Below are 21071 nucleotides of genomic sequence, written 5' to 3' on the forward strand. Positions count from 1 at the left end.
CCTGCTTTGTGACTTCCAACCTAGGTGACCTTTAACAAGTCACTTTACCTTGAGAGCGTCTGTTTTCTAATCTATAAAATAAAGGTGCTAGAGTTCACGATCCCTAAGGTCCTCCCCATCTCTAAATCCTATGAACCTATGACCATGAACAAGATACTTAACCTCTCTGAGCCTCTCTTTGCCTATCTGTAAAATAATATTCAGAATGCCTCACTGGGTGGAGGGACTTTAAAAAAATAACAGCTATTATTATCTTACTGTATATAGAAAAATCATTGTCAGAAATACTGATTGCTTTGCAATACTTTCACACTCCTTCAAAAGTGTAATAGGAATTCATTTTTTTCAAGTTAAATTCAATTAAAGTGAAATAAAAGTAATTTTGTAGTGAGACTATATTGAGAGTTTTGCTCTGCCTTTCTTCAGATAATGAGAATCATCCTAGACAATCACAAAACTAAGAGCAGGGAAACTTGATTGAATATTACTGGACATTTCAGGAGATAAATAATGAAAAAGATTAAGATTCTAATAGGTGTCATCTCTAAATCTATGTCCCATTTAACAAAATCCTTTAACTCTTAACACGGATTGAATTAAAGAATCTTTTTTTTAAATGAAAAACAGTCAAGACCCTCTAGTAACATTAACAAGAGAAATACAACCTACTGACTTAAAAAAAATAAAGAAATAGAATATGTATTTTGAGGAGGTCATAAGCTTTATTACAACTCATTCAAGTTTTTAAAACTATGCACATAATCTTTTGGAACTACCACAGTTAATCTAAAATTTCACAGCAAAATCTTACAAGGCAAATAATATTAGGAAATAATGAAAATACTTCCATTTATAGTTCATAATAGATTTGTAATAATATTTCATCAATCTAGGACTCACCTATCTGGCAGTCACACCTATCAGGACACAGCAAAGAACCTGAAAGTAAGCAAAAACCCACCTGAGCAGCCAAATATATGTCATAAAGTCCATATGCTAAAAGGTCATACACTTTACTCATGGAACCATCCCTCAGGCTTTTGCTCAAAACCAGTTTATTCTTATTTCCCACCCAAATTTAGCAAGCTTAGACATAATTCCGAAGTCCACAGCAAGTATAAAGCATATTAAAAAGGGGGAAATGCCTTCAAGACATACCAGATAACAGAATTAAAATCATAGCAACGTAAGTCCACTTTGCACTGGTGCAAACGAATTTCAACAGGCCCCAAGGGCATCAATGTGTCACAATGTATTGTAATAATATGTACTGAAAGCTACGATATTATTATTATTATTATTACCAGATCAAAGTTAAATCGGGCTTATGACAACCTAAGCCATCAAAAAAGGTTAAATCATGATTAACAGAGTACACAGATAAGTAAACTACCCCCTGTGGACTATAGCCAACCACTTGTTTGTGTCCAAAAGTTAAGCATGATTTTCCTCATTTTTAAATAAAGTTTTACCATATTTAAAAATGTAAAAATCATTCTTAGTTCTCTGGTGTATAAGGTACTGACAGGCTAGATTTGGCCCTGAAGCAGTAGTGTGCTGACCCTGGTACACTTTGTTTAAGAATGAAGGAAAGCAGGGAAAATTTCTATGTCAAATCGGGAAATAACTTTTTAAAAAAGTACTGGTGCCTAAAAGTGAAACCCCTCAGATATCCAAAAACCTTTGCAATTTAGATGATTCTTTACTGGAAATGTTAGATGGTATACTTAGAGAATCTTAGAGAATCAAGTACAAAATTATTTGAAATAATAAACAATTTTGGAAAAGTTGCAGGATATAAAATAAATAAATCATCATAAATCATCAGCATTTCTATATATTATTAACAAAACCCAACAGCAAGAGATAGAAAGATAAATTCCATTTAAAGTTACTGTAGACATTATAAAACATTTGGGAGTCTATCTGCCAAAACAAACTCGGGGACAATATGAATATAATTATAAAGCACTTCTCACACAAATAAAGTCAGATCTAAATAATTAGAAAATATCAGTTGCTCATGAGTTAGGCTGAGCCAATAAATAAAACATAAAAATATATAATATAACACAACACAACATAACATAATATAATATAATGTAACATAATATAAATGCAGCATAATATAACATAACATAATATAATATAATAAAAAGACTAAATTAAATTACTTATTCAGTACCATACCAATCAAACTACTGAAAATTATTTTATAGAGCTAGGAAAACAGTAATAAAATTCATCTGGAAAAACAAAAGGTCCAGAGTATTGAAGGAATTAATGAAAAGAAATGCAAGGGAAGGTGGCCTAGCTGTAGCAGATCTTAAATTGTATTATAAAGCAGCAATCATCAAAACCACTTTTTGGTACTGTCTAAGAAATAGTATGGTGGATCAGTGGAATAGATTAGGTATGTGAGACACAATAGTCAATGACTATAGTAGTCTACTGTTTGATAAACCCAAAGACTCTAACTTCTGGGATAAGAACTCACTATTTAACAAAAACTGCTGGGAAAACTGGAAAATAGTATGTCAGAAAGTAGGAATAGACCAACATCTTACATCCTATACGAAGATAAAGTCAAAATGGGTATATGATTTAGATATAAAAGCTGAAACTATAAGCAAACTAGGAGAGCAAGGAATAGTTTACCTGTTAGATCTAAAGAGAATGTTATACTATCTTGACCAAACAAGAGAGAACATTATGAAATGCAAAATGGATAATTTTGATTACATTAAATCGAAAAGCCTTTGCACAAGCAAAGCCAATGCAACCAAGATTAGAAGGGAAGCAGAAAGCTGGGAAACAATTTTACAGCGTGTCTCTGATAAAGGCCTCATTTCTACAATAAATAAAGAAATGTGTCTAATTTATTTGAATACAAATCATTCTCCAGTTGATAAATGGTCAAAGGATATGAACAGGCAGTTTTCAGAGGAAGAAATTAAAGCTTTCTATAGTCATATGAAAAAAATGTTCTAAATCACTATTAATTAGAAGAATTGTATAGTGAAATTTTCAGAAGATTAAGACTAGTGTTTCAGATGAGATTCCAAACCTCTTCATGAAACAGTATGAAAGGTCCTCCATTATCTGTCAGAAGAATTAGGATTTAACATTGCTATCAATGCTTTCTTACTGGAACTAGATTAATTTCAAATAGAGAATCTTAACTGCCTAGATAAATAGTTAAATGCCATTTTTGTGACAATGTAGTTCATATTTATGAACCTGAAGATTTACTTGTCATTTTATAATGGAGAAAGCCATAACTTATTAATGTCATTATTTGCAATAGTTGAAAGGCTGCTTCTTCCCTCCATATTAGGAACATGCCAAGAATCTTCTTAGATATCACTACTTTTATCCAAAGCAAAGATAATGTACAGCTTATCTTTAATATGGACACCATCAGATTGTTTGTAAAATAACTTTTAGTCTTATCATTAATTTATGTGATAAAAAGTCACTTGTCATTATTACATTTATAATGACTGCTTTATAGTTCTAGGAAGCTTTAGTGACTTCTAGGAGGTAATCTAATGAACCTGTCACTAATAATTTTATTCTGCACTTAATAGTATTGGTAGAATCCAGAAGTTATGAGGTGAACCCCATTCCCTCAGGGAAGACTTTTTTTTTAAAGCATCTATAATGTAAACTTTCAGAATATTTTTGTGGTCAAAAACTCCACTATCCTTTCAATATATTTAATTTCTCTGTCTTTGAAACTGGAGGGTTTGGGATTTTAAAGCACGATAAAAACATAAGTAGAAGCATTTTGGATCAGTGTTTTAAGAAGTATACCCCATGAAGTATGGAACATCAGAACACATCTTCCATTTAGATCTTAAACCCACTAGCCTTCTGTAATGCGAATGTAAATTTTAAAGATCTTCCCTGCCCCTAGGCTAAGGTACACCTGGAGCCTGGGGTGGGAGGCTTGTTTTTCAGTAGATACTTCTTGATTGGCCAGTGAGTCAATAAGGTTGTTACATTCTCTGAGCCAGGAGAAGGCTATATAAGCCCTGATGTGTAGCTTTGTTTTGGGGGGCTCACTTTGAGAAGTGTTCTGTGATTTGATCTGGATTCTGGGAAGCCGTTGTCCAGGGCCCCCCTGGCTTTGAAAAACCCAGATGCTGATTTGGTATGGATGTAATGGTTGGACAGTTTGGAAATCTGTCTACTTGATCTGTTTCTGTCTTGATAATTCTGCCTGTATACTTTGAAGTTCAGGGTGCTGACCTTTTTCCCCTGAACAAGGTAAAAGATATATGTCTGACTGATTAAAGTAAGCTTGTTAACCCATTTTGAGTTGCTTTCCTTTAACAAAGCAGATCCAAGAACCTGTGGTGGCGGCAAACCCTGAGGACGCCGGGGTGCTTGCTGCTACACCTTCACCATTAGTAGTACATTTGTACTGTCTTCTCTGTTTCTCCTTTTTGTTCCGATATCTTACAGACCATCTGTTGACATTTGATATTCACTAGCTATATTCTTTGAGGAAAAACATAAGCCGTCTTATTAAACCCTGTTATTAAAAAAAAAACCTGCTCATTTTCTCTGAAATAATAGCTTATAGCATTTAGAGGAGCTCTAAAAACATAAGAATATAAATTACATTTTTTTTTGGTGGAAACAATCCAATTTTGTTAGCAAATCTCAAGCTTATTTTAGAATCACCTACCCCGCAAAACTGAGTATCATGTTTCAGGGGAAAATATGATCATTCAATGAAATAGAGGACTTTCAAGCATTCTTGATGAAAAAAACAGAATTGAATAGAAAATTTGACATTCAGATACAAGAAGCAAGAGAAGCATGAGAAGGTAAACAGGGAAAAGAAATCATAAAGAACTTATCAAAGTTGAACTATTTACATTCCTGGGTGGAAAAACAATAATTGTTACTTATGAAACTCTTCTCAGTATGAGGATAGTTTAAGAGAATATAAATGTATATATATGTATACATATATATATGTCTCTATATAGGAGGGTATATGTGCATATGAATACATGTGTGAGTGTTTGTATATATGTGTACAGGTATACATAGAAGGCACATGATCAATTGAATAGGAAGGGATGATATTTAAAAAAAAAATTAAGAGGGGGAGAGGAATATAATGAGAGGAGATAGGGAGAGACAGAATAGGATAAATTATCTAATTATAAAAGAGGCAAGGGAAAACTGTTACAATGGAGGGGAAGAACAGGAAGGCAAAAAGGAATGGGTCAACCTTACTCTCAATGAATTTGGCTTAAGGAGGGAATAACATACACACTAAATTGGGTATCTTACTCTACGGGAAAGTAGCAGGGGAAGGGGATAAAAGGGGGGATGACAGAAGGGAAGGCAGATTGGGGAGGGGGAGGGTAGTTAGAAGCACAAACTTTTGAAAAGGGACAGGGCCAAAGTAGAAAATAGAACAAGTGGTGGGGGGATAGGATAGAGGGAAATATAGTCAGTCTTTCACAATATATTCCAATATGCAAATGTTTTGCATAAATACATATGTACAACCTATATGAATTGCTTATCTTCCCAGTAAGGGTGGGTGATGAGGAAAGAAGGGAAAGAATCTAGAATTCAAAGTTTAAAAAATTATCATCATCATTATTACTATTTTACATGCACTGGGAAATGAGATATATAGGCACTGGGGTATGGAGATCCATCTTGCCCTACTGGAAAGTTGGAGGGGGAATGATATAGGAAAGAGCAGATTGGGGGAGGGGTATTCAATGGGATTGCTGTTCTGGGGTAGTAGGTAGGAAAAAAATGGGGAGAAAATTTGTAACTCAAAATCTTGTGGAAATGAATGTTGTAAACTAAAAATAAACATAAAATTAAAAAAAAGTAAATGCCATACAGAATTAAATAGTTATTCTAGGTCCTCCTTCCAGTTAGTATTTAAAGGATTTAGCCAGGAAAACCTTGAATGTCAGTGATCTTAGCTAACAAGAGCTAGTCTTTTTTAAACTTAAGTTTTCTTTTTTTTTTTATTTTCAAATAACAAGTCTGTTTTTCTACACCTACTGAAAAACAAAACAAAATAATACCCTTTTAATAGAGCACCAGTACTGGAGTCAGGAAGACCTGAGTTCAAAATCCAGCCTCAGACACTTACTAGCTGTGTGATCCTGGGCAATCTTTGCCAAGTAAACCCCCAATGGGGTCACAGAGTGGAACATGACTGCAACTATTGAACAACAACAAAAACAACTGTGAACAAAATTGTGAGGCAAACCAAATCCCACACTAGGTCCAAAAAAATGTGTAACTCATTATGCATATTTAGTCCTTTACCTCTCTGGAAGAAGATGAGTAACATTTTTCAACAGCAGCATTCTGGAATCATGGTTGATTCTTACATTGAAAAAGTTCTTAAGTCTTCAGGGTTCTTTTGTTTTTACAATATTATTGTATAATTTGTTCTCCTAACTTCACTTTACCTCAATTCATAAAATTTTTCTCAGATTTCTCTGAAACTGTTCCTTTCATTCTTTTTTTTTTTTTTAAAGCAATTGGGGTTAAGTAATTTGCTCAAGGTTACAGGCCAGTTATTTCTGGGTGTGGTGCTAAGTATCTGAGCCCAGATTTGATCCCCAGGTCATCCCAACACTGAAGCCCGTGCTCTTACTTGCTGAGCCACCTGGCCGCCCCTAAGCCATTGGGGTTAAGTAACTTGCTCAAGGTTACACAGCCAGGTGTTTCTGGGTGGGTGCTAAGTGTCTGTGCCTGATTCGACCCCCCCGGTCATCCCGACACTGGAGCCAGTGCTCTTACTCGCTGTGCTACATGGCCACCCCCCTTTCATTATTTCTTATAGTACAAAACTATCCCATTACATTCATATATTGTAATTTGTCCAGCCATTCTGCAATTGATGGGTACCTCTTTAATTTGCAGTTCTTTGCCACCACAAAAGAGCTGTCAAAAATACTTTTGTACATATGAGTTCTTTTCCTCTTTTTTTAAATCTCTTTGGGATATAGAAGCCTATACCTAGTGGTATTGCAGGGTCAAACAGCATATATATGTATATACATATTACATATATATATTCTATAATGATATAGTTCAGTAATGTCTTGGGTATAGTTTCAGATTGGCTGAACAAATTCACAATTCCACCAACACTGCATTAACATGCCTGTTTCCACACAGTCTCTCCAACACCTGTCATTTTCCTTTCCTTTTTTTTTTTTTTTTGCTTTTTGGAGGGAAAGTTAGGGCAATTGGGGTTAAGTGACTTGCCCAAGACCACACAGCTAGTTTTTGTGTTAAGTGTCTGAGGCCAGATTTGAACTCAGGTCCTCCTGACTCCAGGGCCAGTGCTCTATTCACTGAGCCACCTAGCCGCCATCATTTTCCTTTTTTTGTTATCTTTGGCAATCTGATGGTATAAGGCGGAACCCCAAAGATGTTTTGACTTGCATATCTCTGATCATTAATGATTTAGAGAATTTTTTCATATGGCTATTGATAACTAGCCTACCTCCCTTTGAGAACTGCCTGTTCATATCCTTTGACCATTTATGACCAGTCTCAAAATGATAGTTCAATAATTGGGGCAAGAAAATGATATTTTTCATCTTTAACAGACTGAAAGTCATTCCTCAAAAAGAAAAATGAAATATATTCAAAACAATTACTTTAAACATTCTTACAATTTCTTTAAAACTCTAAATGGTCATCTATCTATGTTATACAGTTATAATTTTAAGCATAAAATAATAAACATATTAGAAATCTCTATTTTAAAGAAAAGTACTCTGCCAAAAGCCAGGGGATGCCATTTTAACTCTATATGCATTTCTTATTTACAACCTTTTAATGGAACTCTTAAAAGAAACGTGGATATATTAAAAAATTATAGTAAAGCACTCAGGTCAGGTTAAATAGATTTATTTATCATTCCATAGAGGAGATAAGGCAGATAAAGTAGCTGGGTGTCAAACAAAAATGCAACTTTTCCTGGATTGGAGGTAAATTTGGAGAAATTTTTTGTTTGCCTTCTTCTTAAGTTACATCTCCCCCAAGCAAAAATTAACTCATCTTTTTTCTGAGAATCTTAAAAACTGTCAAATAGAATATACATCTTAAAATGAATTCACCAGTCAATTGTATAAAATTTAATTCAACATGCATATGAAAATTAATTCAACTTATCAAAAAATAATTCAACAATATTAATTCAAACATAATTCAAGCTTCTGGAGCTTAGGAAGACTCTGTCTCACTTTCATTATTACATCCTTGGATACTCTAGAACTTTGCCTGGAATGTATTAGGAGCTTAATAAACACTAGTTGATTGACTGGTTGATATATAAAATACCTGTTATGCTCCAGGTATTATACCAGGGAGATAGGGACAAAAAAAAAAACAGAAATAAAAATCTATGTCTTCACATAGCTTTTAGGATAATACAATAAGAGAAATAAGACAAGTACACAACTATAATAAAAAGCAAAATATCAGTGTAAAGGAAAAATGCCATAATATTCTCATAAGAAATTAGAGGACGTAAAGGAGCCCTTTCAGCTGGGGAAATTCAGGGAAGGTTTTATGGAATTGATGATGCCTGAACTGGAATTCAAAGGAAGGGAAAGAAAGGCAAGTCCATTCTTAAATCATAGAAGAATTAATTAATCAACAAATATTTATTTAGTAAGTAATTTGTGTAAAGCACTTGTCAAAGTACTAAGGATACAAAGACAAAAGTAGTATAGTCTTTGTCCTCAAGGAGCCTACATTCTATCAAGGGAGTGAACATGTATTTAAAGGTATATGCAAAATAAACAGAAGGTAATTTGTGTGGGTTGGGAGGGAAGTATTAAAAATTGGAGGGGGAAAGAAATATTTTCTAAAATAAAACCAAGAGGTAAATTATTCACCTACTCTTTGGACATCAAGTTTTATATAGCTATTAGAGAAACAAGAATTCATTTTACAGTATTCTGTTAACACTGAAAAGCTCAAAATGTGGACTATTTCTTCCCATTATATCTATTTATAATTTACCTTCTCCCTCTCCACAATATTCTGCTAGTCTATAAAAAGCTAACAAATAGTGAAATTATTTCCCATTTTTAAAAAGTACAAAGATGATAAGCCAGGAAATTTTAGTTTTATTTTCTCCATTTTTCATTTTCCCTTCCTATAAAACCCATGGGAAGAAACTCTATTGAATTCAGTTCTAAGCCATGCCCAGAGAAGGAGCATAGGCATATAATGTTGATTACCACTGGTACCAATAGCTATACTATATCTTGAAAAAAAAATACTACTTAGGGGCCTGTTATATTAGGCAGTCAGAAGTAAGGAGGAAAGCGAATCTCTTAGGACTATATGTGCTAAAATTAAAATGTTTCTGCTGTTCTCAGAAGTCAAATGGCATATGATGAAATTTTTCTTTCCTCTATAAGCAGAATCTACATTAGATTTGATCACTTCCAAATCATATGATGTTAGAGTACTAAGACCAAAAGATCCCAAAAGCATCCAACCTTGAAAACTATTCATTTTAAGCATCTCTGCTGAAGTTACCTAATGAAAGAATCAATGATGACAATAATTTGGTGATCCATTTCTGGTCATTTTCGTGCTATTCTTTTTTGAACAGATTCTGACCAAAAAACTGTATTCCAAGATTCCAAAAACAATCTGTATTCCAAGGAATCAAAACTCTAAATAAGGTACACAGAGCCACCAAATCTGGCACCAATTACCAATGGTATGAGAAACTAAACCACTTGAAATCAGTTGAGATTTTGAACAATGAATTTAAGAGTAATGGAGAAAATACTTTGACAGGTTTCTCTTCATTGGAAGGATATAAAAAAGTTCCAGATGATCTGGCTATGATCAGAAGAATAGCAGTCAAAGAAGATAACTGAAAGGCAAGAAAATAATGGTTTATACTTCAAGTAGTCTCACAAATATTTCAGAAATGTGCTTGCCTTAACAGGCAGGATTTTAGTTTAAAAGAGGGTAACACACACCAGCTTTTAGTTTGTAAAGCCCCTTTAACTTGACATCTAGGTAGCAATCTGATAGTTTGGTATCTCTAAGCCTGAGTCTTTATACATTTTTTCCACCAAAATCCATTTTAGCTTGCTTATCTATCCCAATCAAATACCATGTTTGTATAATATTCAACTCATAAAGTCACATATTTATCACTAAATTGACCTTTATCTAGACTACAACAGTAAAAACATAAGTGTTCCCGAAGCTTTTGGCAAATTACCATCAAATCACTTTGAACAGCAAATTATCTGCCTCTTGGCAAACCAGATTAACCCTAAAAGAGACTCTCTCCCCCTCTACCTCCCCTTGCCCCCCTACCCTCCCCTCCCTTCCTTTCCCCCCTCCTCACCTTCTCCCTCTCCTTCATTCCCTCAACCTATTAAAGTACATATGACAGCTCAAATCACTTTTAACTATCTTCAACTCCCTTCTGGCAATGGATTTTTCTCTCTAAACTTCTAGGTCAAAAGACTCCCCCTATGTAAGCAGAGATTGCCTTGAATCACTCTGCTTCAAAGAAGGCTCAACGTAAGACAGACTGGACTAGCACTGCTCTGACATTAAACCCCTCCCCAGTTTCCTGCACCTTTGGAGTTGAGGGAGTTAGTTAATTCAAGCAAAGAAACTTCAAAGAATTGGCACATGGCCACATTTATACTCAGCTGATTTTTGTGCTAAGGTAATCCTTCCTAAGGAAATTTAGCTATTACTACCCAAAGGAGAGCTATACTTTACCTTCATGTAGTTACCCATTTATTATAATAATTTTCAGAATTTACATTTAGATTTTATTCTTTTAACAATGGTACAAATCTCAGGCTGTTTCAATATATTACAAGAAAGGATTTTTTAAAAAGCTACTATAGGAAGCAGTAGTGCTAAGGGGGAAAGGGAAGTCAATGAGCATTTTTTAAGTGCCTACTATGTGCCAGACACTGTACTAAGTGATTTACAAATATGATTTCTTTTGAGCATGTAAGAGAGAGTAGAATTTAAGTTCTTTGAAGGCAGAAAGTGTTCAGGTTTTCTCTTTGAATCCTCAACACCACACTCAGTCCTTATAAAGCAGGTGCTTAGCAAATTTGTTAGATTCAAGTGATAATAAAATAATAGAATTAGAGCTAGAAGGGAAACTTTAGGAATAGCTTGTCTAAACAACCATTTTGGTGTTTCAAATTAAAATTTTGAAATGTCTTACTGATGCATCACAATATTTGCAATCCACCCTCCCCTCCAGACTAAACCTTCCCTTGTGACAAAGTAAAACAATCAAGCAAAAAATTAGATTGAGTTTGGCCCCACCTGACAACGTATATTGTAATTCTCATGATCCTTTGATACCCTTGGGGTATATGTCCAGAACTTGTATCACTGAGCCAAAGTGTATGGAAAGTTTTGACACTTACACAATTTTCAGTTGAAACCCAGGAGAATTGGATCGTCATACAGATCCAATAAGAGTGCAGTAAAATATCCATCTTCCCACTAATACTATGACCATATTTTGTCATCTTTGCTATCATGAGATGAAATCTCATACTAGTTTTTATTTGTTTCTCTTACTATTCATGATCTGACTTGTTTTCATGTGATATTTGTAGTTTGTGATTCTTTTGAAAATACTTTGTTCATATCCTTTAACCTCTTACCTGTTGGGGAATGCCTCTTGGTATTACATATTTGTGTCAATTCCCTACATACTTTGAATATTAACTTTGACCAGTGATATGTGATATACTTCATCATTTCTTTTCTAAATTCTATCTTCACTGATTTTATTCATGGAAAAGTTTTTTAATTTTAGGTATTTAAAACTGTTGATTTTATCTTTTATGATCTCTATTTTTCTTTTACTAAGATGTTTCCCACCAGGCATAGCTATGAAAGGTACCTAAATCATTCTACTCTGCTTCATGGTACTACATATTCAAATTGTGTATTCACTGAGTTTATTGTGTATATGATCAATTCACAAGTATTTATTAACTATATGCCAGGCATTAAATTAGATTTTAGAGTTAAAAAGATAAAAATGAGACAGTCCCTGATGTCAAGGAGCTTACATGGAAAGGTAAAGTTGGGCAACAAGATGATGGTCTAGAATGTATTGTTAAAGATAAATTTCACACTGCCTGGCTCAGCACATTTGCAGAGACTAGAATATACTCCCTCCTCAGCTCTACCCATTGGAATCTCTCTATTCCTCAAGGACCAACTTAGGTGCCATGTCCTCCATTATGCCCTTCCCAATCCCCCTAATCATAATTTATTTTCCACTTTGGATCTCAAAGAACATTTTGTTTAACTTCTTATGAATTATTTTTCATTATATGTATTTATGCATGTGTCATATATCATTGATAGAAAATAAGCTCCATCAGAGCCATTATGGTCTTATTTTATCCCTATATCTCTCCTAGCACTGTATCCTTAATAAATGAATCACTGTCATCATTGCTAACACCCATGAACAATTTTCCAAAAGCCATGAAAAGGCTTTAAAAAAACCCAAAATGATCAATTATGGTTATTATGCATGTTACTGTGAGTCATCTGCAAAACCTTGGTTATTACAGCATTGAATATCTAGGGGCAGCTAGGTGACCCAGTGGATAGAGCACTGGCCTGGAGTCAGGAAGACTTATCTTCCTGAATTCAAATCAGCCTCTAATAGCTGTGTAACACTGGGCAAGTCACTTAACTTCAGTTTGCCTACATCCACTAGAGAAGGAAACAATAAACCGCTCCAGTATCTTTGCCAAGAAAACCCCATGGACAGTATGACCCAAGAGGTCAGAAGAAATGGACACAACTGAACAGGAGAAGTAACTACCAAATTATAAATGTCCCCAAGAAAAATATTACAAATACTGATTTTTTTTTGTCAAATAATGAAAATTAATCTTTTCCTATCCCAAAAGCAAATTCTACTTACTGACAATTCCTCATACATTTTAATAGTCATTATTTCTTTATCTCTTTCCCAAAATCAGGCTACTACATAATTAGTAGTCTTACTACTTTGCTACAGCAAAGAGGCTTTTTATAAAAGACAGAGAATTCAAACAACTTGATTATAAAATGTTTTGCTAGTTTGAGCAGGTTCCCTGGAGAACCAAGTTGGAAAAATGGAAAATTAACAAAAACAACATAGCAAGTTTCAGAGTTGTTAGAAAGGAAAAAAGCACAGAGGGGAGAAAATGTAGTGATGCTTTAAAAGTAAATTTTCCTTAAGTCATTCATGAAGAATAAATTCAATCCCACAACATTAACCTACAAATTTGCAGCATTTTTTCTCCCCCTTCTGATAAAGGCACACACACTTTAAGCCCAAGGCACTCTTAAAAGAAGATCCCACCAAACTTTAATTTCCTTCTCCTTCAGCTATTGTAATGAAGTTCTTCTAAATATTTACCCTTCCCAGATGACTGAAAAAGGATGAGGAGTTCCTTTGTAGTGCAGATGATTGCTGCAGACCTCTAATAATAAGGAGAAATTCTCACGCCAACAGGGAGTGGAAATGGATTTAGAAGTGGAAGTTCAGAGAATGAAATAAAGTAAATCATTAAATAAAGTAATCGTTAAATATTCAAATTGAAAGATAATGTGATTTTTCTTTGTAATATAAAAATTCTATTCCTTGGCTGCTAGGGAATTATTATGGACTAATGGGCTGTAATAAAAAGATATGGAAAACTTCAGGCTTTTATGTTTCTGTTTTAGTTGCAAATCAAATAAAATAATTTACTACATCAAGTCACTAGCAAGGAATTTTTTCTTTTAAAATTTGGATACTGTTCAAATTATGTAGCATAACAACATCTTCTATCTCAAAAGTAAATTTAATAATGACTAAAATTCAATCCAGGACCCACACTATAAAATTCCCAAAGGAAGATGAGTATCAGCCCAGTAACCTGAATTTAGGACAGGATAGCCAACATTTCTTACCAATATGATGAACATAGGATCTATGTGTACATATACAAACTCCTGTCAAGCCTGCCAAGCACGATTTTTTTCAGTTCATTTTTAAAGATGAAGAGGGCTTTTGCATATCCCAAACTAAAAGAGAACATGAATACTTCTAACTTTGAAGTACCAAAACAAAAATGAACTACAGAAGGTGTGAACCGTGACCAGTTTTCTATATAATCAGTACATAGTCTCCATTCTAATGCCTGCAAGCTTTGCCAGCAGATCCATTAAGGAAATTGCAAAGGAAAATGAACATTCTCTTTTTTCAAGGTTACAACAAAAATAGCAGAGAGGAAGACATTGTTTCAAAAATCACTTATCTGCACATCCTGCCCATGTATTTGAAATTAATCCCAGTGAACAATTACCTGAAACAGAAAGTCTTGCAGAAGCAGCATCTCTAACACGCAACTGATGTGTGCCCAACTTCAATAGAATATGACCCAGGATACTGTTGGCCTCCAAAGTTTTTTCAAAGTCAAATTAAAATCAAATTTACTAAATATATAAATTTCCAATTCAATTAAATGTATCTATTTTGTATGTTCTGCCAGAAATAGATGGAGAAAGGAAAATGCATTTTGAGATGATCTATAAAAATTTAGACTTGTTCATAACCCCTTGGATAGAGTAATACTTAAAAAATGTAAAGCAGTAGTCTTTGAAAGGACTCTGACAAAGAGGAAGCATTACAGTCACAATGGTTTTTCATTGCCACAGCAGTCTACTGGAAAAGCAATCAGCCAAAGCAGCCAGGTAAAGCACTCTTCAATAGATCATTAAGTAAAATATCTTATTATTATTCCTTTCGCTGAAAATATTAGCAGACTTCAATATTTCCAGGGATCTTTGATCTTGGTCAGCACAGGTCACATCCCATTCATACCCTTGTTATGTGATATGATGTGTTATGTGATTTCTTTTTCTGATCAGATCACAGACCATTGATTTAAAAGTAGAAGACATTTTGGTGGTCATCAGCCCAAACCTTCAGTTCACAGATAAGGAAACTGTCCAAAAGAGATTATGTAACTTGTCCAGGGTCACACAGCTATTAATGTGGCAGAGCCAAGATTAAACACGGCTAGCTTTTCCTGATTCCAAATCTAGCATCTATCCACTTTTCCATGTTGATTCATCATCCTAGATAAGATTCCTTATATCGCTTCTCATATATAGGTCATAACTTAAAATGTACTTGACAGAGTACTCAAACCCAACTCATATATCTCTCCATTGCCCGTGGGGTCACGTACAATTTTGATTCTTCAGAGGTTATAATATTCCAGGGCTCACCACAATATAGCATTACCAGAATAGAAGTAGTTTATTGTTTAGTATCAGTTCAATGATTCCAATTTGCTTCCTGAACTATTGACATATGTGTGCGTGAGCATGGATACACACAGTTAGATACACATACACATGTATGCACATCCATATACACATATATAGAAGCAGCTAGGTGGTGCAATGGATGGAGTACCAGACCTACAGTTAGGAAGATCTGAGTGCAAATCCAGCCTCAGACATTTACTAACTGTGTGACCCTCAGAAAGTCACTTAACCTCTGTTTACCTAAGTTTCCTCATCTACAAAAAGCAGTTAGCAGAGTCTGGCACATAATAAGCATTATTTAAATATTAGCTGCCATTATTATAATTATTATTAGATATACATATATATATATATATATACACAATACATATGTACACACATAAACACACACACAGATACAGGGTATCTAAATGTCAATGCAGTTTTAAGATTTAATGGCTTAAAAAGTTTAAAGTTGCACTGAGATTTTTGAGATGACCTAAAGAGATAGGTAGATATAGATTTAGACAGGGGAGAGAGAGAAAATATAAGTATAGATACACACAGACTGTATCTAAGTCCAGTATTGGGGTAACTCCTCAACCTTTACACATTTCCTTTGCTAAATATTGCTACTTATATCCTCTATAGCAATGCCATTCCATAAACTTCCAATCTTCATCAATAATTCAAAAAGGGAAATATGAATTAAAATTTATAAATGTTGTGCTTAATATCATTTAAATTTATATCCCTATTGCCAATGAAAGAGGAAAGTGAAACATTTAAACTCCGTCTTTAATAGCTATGCTTGTTGCTTCATCACCACAGGACAAACTGCCCCTTGAGACAGTTGAGACAGTAACTAAGTCTATTTTAAAACCAATAAACACATCAACAAGATGCCTCCTGGAAGATGATCCTCCCTCAATAGAGTAACTAAAGTATAAATTCTTATAGTTTCTAATCTCTGATAGACCAGATCCCTGTGAGTAATTACTCACAAGACCAAGACAAAACACACACACAAAAAACAAACAAAAAGTTTACTAAGCTGACAAATAAACATCATTCATTAATTAAAGTACTTCCTTTGTAAACTCCCCCCAAAAGCAAATTTTTAGCTTTTAATCCCTTCATGCGTGAATATGTAACACCTTAACTCTGGTGAGTGGAATTGGCTTCTAAGGAAATCCACAATTCTTCAGAAGTCCAGTTTTTATTCCTGAAATACCCTCTTATTGGAATGAAGCAGTTTCTCTACAGTTTTTTTTAAAGGACTAAAAAGGGACAATTTGAAGTTCTTACTTTTCAAATGAAAGAACAAAGCAAATGAAACAGGATGTGTCTATGAGGTTTAAACATATTCTACCTAAATGACACCTGATTTGTGTAAATAATAATCTCTCTAACCAAGATTAGAATAAAAATTATTGCCTATTCCCATCTTTTCCTCAACTCACCAATTAAACCAACAGGAAATAGAGACAAAATACCACTGTCATGCTCTGAATACTTCAATATCCAGTTGGTTGGTCTTCCTGCCTCAAGTCTCTCCCTACTACAATCTATTCTCCACTCAACTGTCAAAGTGATCTTCCAAAATCACAGATCTGACCTTGTCACCTCCTTATTCAAACTCTTGTTTAGTAGTTTTTCAATCATGTGTGATTGTGACTTTTCTTTGGGACTTTTAGGGGTTTTCCTGGCAAAGACATTAGAGTAGTTTACCATTTCCTTCTCTAACTCATTTTATAGATGAGGAAACTGAGGCAAACAGGATTCAGTGACTTGCCCAGTGTCACACAGCTGGCAAGTATCTGAGGCAAGAGGAGTCTTCCTGCCTCCAGGCTCTGCACTCTATTCACTGAGCCATCTAGCTGCCTCAAATTCTAGAGGCTGCCTGTTATCTTCAGTATCAAATAAACATCCTCTTCTGGGCTTTTAAAGTCTTTTATCATGTGGACTCTTCGTCTCTTTCAAATCTCCTCATATGTTACTCCCTTCCATGTACTCTGTGATCCAGACATTGATGTTCTTTCTGTTCTTCCAACACAAGATTCTCTCTCCCCACTCTGCCTCTTCACTAACTGTGCCCCATGCCTGGAATGATCTCCCTTCTCACCCCTGCCTCCTGACTTCCTTTGAGACTAAGTTCAGGGGCAGCTAGGTGGCACAGTGAATAGAGGACCAGCCCTGGAGTTAGAAGGACCAGAATTCAAATGTTACCTGAGACACTTGACCCTTACTAGCTATGTGACCTTGGGCAAATCACTTAACCCCAATTGCCCTACCTTTCCCCCTCCAAAAAGATTTAAAAAAAAAAGACTAAGTTCAAATTCCACTTTCCACAAGAGGCCTTTCCTGTTCCATGTCATACCACTATGGTGTCTTACCTATGAGACCATCTCCCATTCACACTGTATGCATCTTGTATGTACATAGTTGCTTACACATTATCTTACACATAAGAATGTGAGCTCCTCAAGGGTGGACCATGTTTTTGCCCTTCTTTGTATTCCCAGTTCTTAGGACAGTGCCTGACATTATAAGCACTTAATAAATACATATTATTTTTGATGAAGATGATGATGTATATGCAGCACCTCCCCCATTATACATCATCAGTCATTCCTTGAAGCTGGCTCAGAAGTCTCAATGTAGATTCCTAGTAGGCAGAGGAAAATGTACATGTTCCAACAACCAGGCTCCTACTGGCTAGTCCCCTCCATTCTATTAGTGACCCATCATACTACCCTGTATTTGTTCGTATTTATCATACATATATATATGTTCTTTTTGTCTTCCTTACTAGAATATAAACTCCTTAGGGTTATTTGATTCATTGTATTTGAATCTCTAGTACTTATCACAATACCCAGCATGTAATAGGCTCACAATAAATATTTATTGATTGATTAGAATATTGACTATTTCCTACCCAAATTATTTACTTATTCAGTGCCATACTAATCAAACTATCAAGAATTATTTTATAGGGGTGGCCAGGTGGCGCAGTAAGAGCGCCAGCCCAGGTGTCGGGAGACCCAGGATCAGTTCCAGCCTCAGATACTTCGCACCCACACAAAATAACTGGCCATTGAGCAAGTTACAAAACCCCAATTGCTTTAAAAAAAAAGAATTATTTTATGGAGCTAAAAACAATAATAACAAATTCATCTAAAACAACAGGTCAAGAATATCAAAAGGATCAATGAAAAAAATGTAAAGGAAGGCAGACTAGCAGTACTAGATTTCAAACTATATTACAAAGCAATAATCATCAAAACAATCTGGTACTGGTTGAGAATAGAGTGGTAGATCAGTGGAATAAATTATGTACACAATACACAGTAGAAGATGACCATAGTAATTCAATATTTGATAAACCAAGGTTTAGGAGCAAGAATTCACCATTTGACAAAAACTGTTGAGAAAACTGGAAAGCAGTTTGTCTAAAACTAGGCATAGACCCACATCTCACACTATATACCAAAGTCAAAATGGGTACATGATTTAGATACAAAGGGCAATATCATAAGTAAATTAGGAGAACACAGAAAAATGTACCTATGCATTTTGACCAAATAAGAGAAGATCATAGTTAGAAAAATGGATAAGTTAAATAAAAAAGTTTTTGCACAAACAAAACCAATGCAGCCAAGATTAAAAGGAAAGTAGGAAAATGGAGAGTAGGGGGATTTACCATAAATTTTTCTGATAAAAGTCTCATTTCTCAACTGCATAGGGAACTGAGACAAATTAGTAAAAACAAAAAACATTTCCTAGTTGATAAATGATCAAAGGATATGAACATACAGTTTTCAGAAGAAAAACTAAAAGCTATCTATAGTTATATGACAAAATGCTCTAAATCACTAATAATTAGAGAAAAGAAATTAAAACAGCTCTGAGGTATCACCTCACACCTATCAGATTGGCTAACATAATAGAAAAGGACAATTATCAATGCTGGAGAGAATGTGGAAAAATAGGGGCACTAATTTACTACTAGTAGACTTGTGATCCAATCCAATGATTCTAGGGAACTATTTGGAACTATGCCCAAAGGGCTATGAGACCATGCATATCTTTTGACCCAATAATACCACTACGAGGTCTGTATCCCAAAGAGATTAAAGTAAAAGGGAAAGAATCTATATGTACAAAAATATTTTTGACAGTTCTTTTTCTGGTAGCAAAGAATTGGAAATTAAGGGGCGGCCAGGTGGCTCAGTGAGTAAGAGCAATGGCTCCAGTGTCAGGATGACCTGGGGATCAAATCCTCAGATACTTAGCACCACACCCAGAAATAACTGGCTGTGTAACCTTGAGCAAGTTACTTAACCCCGATTGCTTTAAAAAATTAAAAAAAAAATTGGAAACTGAGAGGATGCCCATCAACTGAGGAATGGTTGAGCAAATTGTGATACAGTAGAACCTTGATTTATGAGTAACCTGCTTCCCTGGAGGAGGAAAAATGTTTTGCAAAATTTGTCTTGCAGGATGAAAAAAAATTCACAGTATGAACATCATGTTTGGACTTAAATGGTTCACAAAGGGATGATATTCAACTAAGGCAATGGTTTTTTGGTTTTTGCTTTCATATGTCAAACAAAGGAATCTCAAGTCAGTATACCACCTACTCAGCCTCATTCAGCCATTGACCCTTCGTGAAGGTAGCATCGTCTGCTCTTTACAATACCATGACGAGTGTGTTCACGTGTTTATATATATGGTAGTACTTTGTGTAAAAGTGTATGGTAGTGACTGTGATCTACAACATAGCCAGGAGCTGACAACGGTTGAACTGATGGATCTGCATGAGAAGCAACAGCAAGAGGTTGCACAGGATATCTCATCTGAGGAGGAGGTTAAGAGGTCGGAAGGATCCTTCATATCAAGTAATATTGGGGAGGTTTAGCAAATATGAGAAAAAGTGCAAAATTTTGTTGAAAAACATCACCCAAATAAGGCTGTAGCAATGAGAGCCATGAATATTTTTAACGATAATGCAATGTCAAATTTGTGTGACATTCTTAAAAAATGTCAGAAACAAATGTTGTTAGATTTCTAGTCTGAAGTGAACGTAAAGAAAAAAATAAATGAGTCAAAACATGAAAGCTATTCTTAAAAATGAAAAATAAGCAAAGTCAGTGGTGTTTGTCTTACTTTTAGCGAAAGTAGCATAAGAGAGAACACTCCCAACATTGAAATCCCCAATGTTCTCATGGAAAGAGATTCTCCTTCCAAGCAATAACCCTTCCTTTTTCTCCTCCTCCCCCCTCTTGTCTCCCACATACCAGACACGACTCTCCTCAAAGGCAAAGTGAAGGTTCATTTGTTTTATCTTCAGTGTATAGTGTGTTCTAATCATTGGTATTGTATTTCAGGTTCATTAGAGACAAAAATATTACTTAAAATTATATTAATATTTTGGGGGATGTGGTACCCATCATCCAACTTTACATTATTTCCTATAGGAAAATTCACTTTGCAATACACATAAATCACATGACAAACAGAATCTTGGAACAAATTAAATTCATTAATAAAGGTTCTACTGTATATTATTGTGCTGGGATATTATTGTGCTATAAGAAATGATGAGAAGTATGGGTTCAGAAAAACCTGAGAAAACATATGAACTGACACAAAGTGAAATGAGTAGAACCAGGAGAATATTGTACACAGTAACAGCATATTGTTCAGAATTGAACAGAAAT

At 34.8% G+C, this 21071-nt stretch overlaps 1 protein-coding gene across 15 annotated transcripts in view; it reads right to left on the reverse strand.

The window, feature by feature from the left end:
* The window catches only part of DISP1 (dispatched RND transporter family member 1), a 238302-nt gene that overhangs the window by 138553 nt on the left and 78678 nt on the right, over positions 1–21071 (reverse strand). For 10 of the 15 annotated variants that reach the window (XM_069062631.1, XM_069062626.1, XM_069062625.1 and 7 more), the window contains one exon: positions 901–939. The exons of the other annotated variants lie outside the window; for them this stretch is intronic. The gene's annotated coding sequence lies outside the window, so the exon portion shown is untranslated. The remainder of the gene's footprint in view (positions 1–900; positions 940–21071) is intronic. 15 annotated transcript variants of the gene reach the window in all.

Source organism: Petaurus breviceps, unplaced genomic scaffold (assembly GCF_028583685.1).
Source record: "Petaurus breviceps papuanus isolate PSGF00001 unplaced genomic scaffold, PetGlider_PUasm1.0 90466, whole genome shotgun sequence".
In the NCBI taxonomy this organism is placed as follows: Eukaryota; Metazoa; Chordata; class Mammalia; order Diprotodontia; family Petauridae; genus Petaurus; species Petaurus breviceps.